Source organism: Euprymna scolopes, chromosome 19, assembly GCF_053919585.1.
Source record: "Euprymna scolopes isolate OS-2025 chromosome 19, ASM5391958v1, whole genome shotgun sequence".
NCBI lineage: Eukaryota > Metazoa > Mollusca > Cephalopoda > Sepiida > Sepiolidae > Euprymna > Euprymna scolopes.
The window spans coordinates 53,138,905-53,145,329 of record NC_136500.1 but is presented as its reverse complement, the minus strand read 5'-3'; the positions used below and the strand labels follow the sequence as shown (position 1 = coordinate 53,145,329).

The 6,425-nt window shown below is 32.6% G+C and overlaps 1 long non-coding RNA gene across 1 annotated transcript in view; it reads left to right on the top strand.

Moving 5' to 3' along the window:
* The window catches only part of LOC145303587 (uncharacterized), a 217,747-nt gene that overhangs the window by 148,227 nt on the left and 63,095 nt on the right, over positions 1 to 6,425 (top strand). The gene's annotated exons all lie outside the window — the stretch shown is intronic.

The window sequence follows — 6,425 nt, the reverse complement described above, 5'->3', positions numbered from 1 at the left end:
GATTGCCTCAGAGGATCACACCACTCTTCAGCACATCCAGGTACACTTTGGTGTTGACTTTCAAGCCGACTTCGAAGATATGAGATGACATGATGTGGCCTTCACTTGAAACCACACCAAAAACCATGGACAGAAACTTCGTTGAGCTGTGCCCTTAAATGTTGACCTATCCGGATTTGCATTTGGGGGGGGGGTTCTCAATGGTCCTGTTGTCAGTCATTTGATCGGTACAGAGCATGAGTTGTACAGCGGTGCATCTCCGATCGTTTTATAATTTCTACTCTTTCTTAAAGTTAAGCGTTTTCGTATTAATTTTGACCTAAAAGAGAAGAAAGGGTTTAGTTTGGATCAAGGCATGGAAACGTCATGCAAGCGTTTGCGATGTTTACAACTAGAATAATCAGTGAACTTGCAACCAGTATTATATATTTCATCCGTCCATTTAAACTTTGCCGTTTTCAGGAAAATATATTTCTTTTTTCAATTTATTTATTTGCGGACTATTATTCTCATCTTTTTTATAGTTGTTGTTTCAAGACGTTTCGGCTAACCATTCCTCTAGCCTTCGTCAGGCTGTTAACAGCAACGGGATAGGAAGGCTGAATCTTCAACAGTATCTTCAGTAATTACTGCCTTCCATAGTTGTTGTCGTCTCACCACGTTTTGGCCAAGACGATTAGTTTGCCAAAACGTAGTGAGACGACTTGGAACGCAATACCGCGGGGCTGTTTTCCTGCTGACTCCACAATATATTGCAGTCTATATTGTACCGTAAAGAACCTACTGTTGATTTTATAAATTATTTTATTATTTTATTACCTTATATAATAGCTTGAATTAAAGTTTATAATACAAAAGTCAAGTATCGTGGTTCAATTGCGCTCTAAACAGAGAAATTCATTTTGAACGCGCCCGTCATATCAAAGAACCTATTGTTGATTATATATGTCGAAATTTCTCTTGCTTTCATTTAAGTTTAAAATGCAAAAGTCAAGTATCAAGGTCCAGGTATTCTTCAACCAGAAAAATTCATTTTAAACAGGCTCCTGTCTTATCAAAGATTTTATTCACCGGACCTTTTTGCTTGTGCGGTAATAAAACTTCTAAAATGCTCTTGTGATATTAGGATGTATAAGGCATTAACTTAGTCAAAATCGCCTGTTTCTTCTTTCATCCGATTTTTATATATACTTATCGAATATATTCCGATACAAACTTATCTCATAATGCCAGGTACATAAAGTACATTTGTGTAAAATTTCCAAAAATAACCAAACTGTTCAAGAGTCCATAGGGAACGAACTCAAATAACACATATACATAGACAAAATTCCGTTTATATAATACTATATATATTTATTTGCGTATAATATTTTAAAATACTTTTTTATTTTTATAAACACAGATCATAGTGTTTAATGCTTACGTAATCAGCACTTAAGAGAGTGGGAATTACCGTTTGTTGAGAGATTGGAACCCAGTCACAAGCTCATTCTAAAATTCATAGGCTAAAATATTACCTCCAGGACATTGACAATAAACACATAAATAGGAGGTGTTCAACTAACTATAAATGTCTTGCCGGCGAGCATTCACATTAAACAGTCAGAGAGAATTCAACAACCGGAAGTAAAGATGTTGTATTTGTACGGATGTTGGCCACGTTTGGCTGAATTCTCTGAAAAGTGGTCAAATGTTCTTTCTTTAAAGGGGTTTTATAGCAATAATATTTTAAAATAAAAATTAATTATTTTATAATTTACACACACCCACACACACACACACACACACACACACATACATACATATATATATATATATATATATATATATATATATATATATATATATATATATATTAGCACACAGTTATATATAATAATGACACTGCGCCCAGTGTTATTTAAATGTTTTATTAAAATTATATTCCTATAAGTTTCTCTCTCTTACATACATATATATATATAACTACTTAATTTACTCACATAAAATTAATATACGAAAGTATAGATTTATGCGTAAACTTATTTATTTACTTCAAAAGTGCTCAATACGTAGGTAGAGCTAGCCTGAAGAATCCTAGAGTGGATAAAACGCGGAATATTCAGTGTAGCTTAATCGCGATATACATTTTATAACTTACTATATGTAAGAGATTTATAGGTGTATTATTTTATAAAACATTTAAATAATACTGGGTGCAGTGACATTAATTGTTTAGATTTTTTATGTATATAGTTTAACCATATGTTATTAAAGAAGATAACTTTTGACAAAGAGATAAAACAACTAAAATACAAAAGCCCTCAACAAGTGATAATAATGGCATTGCACACAGTATTATTTCAATGATCCATATATATATATATATATATATATATATATATATATATATATATATATATATATATATATAAAAGTGAACGTGTCTGTCTGCCTGTCTGTCTGTGTACATTTCCCTACGCAATAACTCTGTCAATTTTTAGTCTATAGACTCGAAATTTGAAATACTGGGTACTGAGATTTGGGAAAATCGATGTGACGGGTGTCAGCCAGAAATTTTTCTTTTAAGGGGTCAAATTTCAACGATTTGACCTTTAAGAACTCTACCAAACTCCTCCGACAATTTTGGGTCTAGACACTTGAAATTTTAGATATAGGTTCGTTGAACCTGGATCTAACTTAATAAAGTGATTTGAGCCCGAAACTATAAATTTTAAGGGGTCATAATAGGGGTCAAATTAAAAAAAAATTGACTTTTTTTTTGTTTTGCTAAGCATACACCTCAAAACACCCGGGCAAAGCCGGGCTAAAATATATATATATATATATATATATATAGAATGGAGTTGGAAGAGCCTGGCTACTCAACGTTTCGTCCGATTTATGCGGGCTTTTTCAAGAGGGATGGTCATTGACGAAAGAGTCAGAAGATATAATGGGGGAGAGCAGCGTGTTTTCTTTATGTAAAGTAGATGCCTACAAATGTCTAAAAAATGAAAAGTAATAAAATAATTTATTTACTTTATTACTTTTCATTTTTTAGACGTAATCTTTCAAGCCAGTACATCAGTTTACTCTACTTTATTATTTTCTCTAATCATAAAATGTATATTTGTATATAGGCATCTAATTTACATAATGAAAACACGCTGCTCTCCCCCATCATTATATATAGCCCCAAATCTTCCGACTATATCGGCAATACCCTTCCCTATATATATATATATATATATATATATATATATATATATATATATATGAGCAAACAGTTAATAAAATATGTTAAAAACACTTTGAAAATGGTTAAAAACATTTAATCTGAAAAGAAAACACGAGATAAATGGATAGTCCTTAATCTGCGGAGTTTCGAAGAAATACTCTCCTTCTCATCAGAGGGTAGGAATTAGCAAAATGAGGGATCGGATTTTGCCTGCAAAAGTATTTGATGAAACAACAAGTAAGTCAAAGATCTTACTTGAAAACAAAATCAGTTAAGCAGAGGGAATATGGTAAAGAAAAGGGTGATTACACATGAATGGATAGTCTGGTGGAGGATAAAAAATCCAGTGACGGTAAAATCCAAATGTAAAACTTCAAGAAAGTTAAAAGAATTTCCATTTGGATCCGATCCCGCATTTTGCTAATTCCTACCCTCTTATGAGATGGAGAGTATTTCTTCGAAACTCCGCGGATTAAGGACTATCCATTTATCTAGTGCTTCCTTTTCAGATTAAATATGTTTTTAACTCATTTCAAAGTGTTTTTTAACATATTTTATTAACTGTTTGCTTATTATAAGCTCTATTTCCTATTTGGTTTTATCGAGCTTTTATATCTGGCTGAGATAATTTTTATAAATATTAATTCTTTAATATTTATAATTTACTTTAATTTTACCATCTTGGATCATTTTGGTAAATTCAATTGTAATTTTCATTTATATATATATATATATATATATATATATATATAGAGAGAGAGAGAGAGAGAGAGAGAGTTTCCCCAGGAGGACAGAGCGACTAAAACTTGCTTCTATGGTTTCAAATGATTTGAAATAAGAGCAAGGGGAGACTTGATTCCAAATATTTCTCGTATTTTATATCTCACCTCCATCAAGGCTAAGAGTTTGGGGGAAATATCAGATATTTTGTATTCATATGCTAAAATATGAAAACAAATGACATTTAAAGACTGTAAAAGGTTCCAAAAATAGGTTTTTATGGCTGCAAAGTGCATAAAATGACTCTTGATGATGAACGATCCCCTTAATCTGCGACCTCAAGGGCAAATGTCACCTAGTACACTACACAATTCAGGTCATTACCTTTACAGCAAGCTTTTATTTGTTAAATTCCGATCAATAGTCACTGAGATTTGGAACTGATGGTATATCCATATATATATATATATATATACATATATATATATATACATATATATATATATATATATATATATATATATATATATATATATACATACAGGGTGTCCATAAAGTCCGTGTGCGCCTTAAAATATTTATAATTCTATTTGTGATTTCAATAGAAATAACATGTAAAAAGGATTTGGTTTTGGGACAATTCATTTTAAAATTGCACACGGACTTTATGGACACCCTATATATATATATATATATATATATATATATATATATATATATATATATATATATACACTACCATTGCAGCCCGGCGTGGCTCGGGTGTTTGGAGGTGTATGTGGGGCAAAAAAAAAATAACGGTCAATTTTTTTCAATTTGACCCCTATTATGACCCCTTTACATTTATGTTTTGAGCTCAAATCAAGTTATTAAGTTTGATCCATCTCCAAGGAACCTATGTCTAAAATTTAAAGTGTTTAGGCCCAAAATTGGCGGAGGAGTTTGGTAGAGTTCTCAGTGGTCAAATCGTTGAAGTTTGACCCCTTAACAGCTAAATTTCTGGCCGAAAATGGATTACAAAGATTTCCCAAAATCTCAATACGCTGTATATTTAATTTCGAGTCTGTAGACTTTAAATTGACAGAGTTATTGCGTATGGAAATGTATACAGACACGGTCACTTTATATATATATATATATATATATATATATATATATATATATATATATATATATATATATATATATATTGGCAGCAAGTCATTATTCCTGCATGTCTAATTGAACACGGGCGAGTTCTTCTTTTCCGATTTTGTTGGATAATTTTCAATTCGCTGAGCGGTCTTTTTTTTTGTTTGTTTGTTTCAGCTGGCATGTTGTATATTATGGCGTCGAGTAGTTGTTGCTCGGCCATATTCTTCTCAGGCGCTTTTAATCGGTACATCCGATCGTCGTCAGGAGCGATTGTTATTGTTGTCATTTTCTTTATTGAGGTTTGGTGTATTTGTAGTAGTTCTTTTTATAATTATTGGTTATAAAAGTGGGCACAGGATGAGTAAGAGCGAATTATTTTTATTTTTAATTAACTTATTTTATATTTTATTACTATATTATAACGAGCAATAATTAAATTAAATAAATTAAATCAGCTGGGAAACAGCTTCCCGATAGTGTGTTCCAGAAACGAACAGTTCTCGTAAGGAAACTTTGATCATGGAATGTTCGTTTAGTTTTGGGTACAAAAATTGAGGGAAAATTTTGGTAGTTATTGCAGCTAGACGAGTGTTATAGGACGACGCTATAGATTGAAGCTACACCCACTGTGAAAAAGATCGATAAAGCAGTGTTCGAGTCATCTCGTCGCTTCTGTGAGAAAGCGGAAATAAGGAGGTGAAAAGGTCATTGTCCACTAAATTTCGAAGACGGTTTTGCAACCTCTCAAGGCAGGAAATGGTACTCATAGGCGATCCTCCCCACATATGGCAACAGCACTTCACCTTAAGACTATTTAGCTCATCTATAGGTAGAAGATTGCATCGAGAACGAAATATTTTCTGGAGCGGTAGAATGATCTAACCTTTTTTTTCAGCGATTTCGACAACGGATGGTTAGTCTTCTAGAACGGTGTAAAATATTAATTGAATTCATGTTGAATATTTCGACAAAATAAGACAAGTGTTGCGAGCTAAGACAACAACACTCGGTGTTTGTGAATGAAGTCGCCTATCTTATCGCAAAGTATATGCATAATTACTAGCGCACATACATGTATAAATGTGGGGCATTTCTTCGTAATCTGCCGAAAGCGGTCCTGCTTTTGGATCGTGGTATACGCCTAAATATTGTCAAAAGCCCGTATCTCTGGAACATGGTTATAGAAAAATATAACTGCATAAGTAGATCAGGGGAAAATAAGTTAAAAAAAAACAAAAACAAAAAAAAACACCATCCTCGTGTTCGTTCTTGCTCCTACCCGTCACCCCGCCCAAACCTACCCTTTTTAAATTCATCGGACACATGTTAGCCGTACGAACTTCAAAGT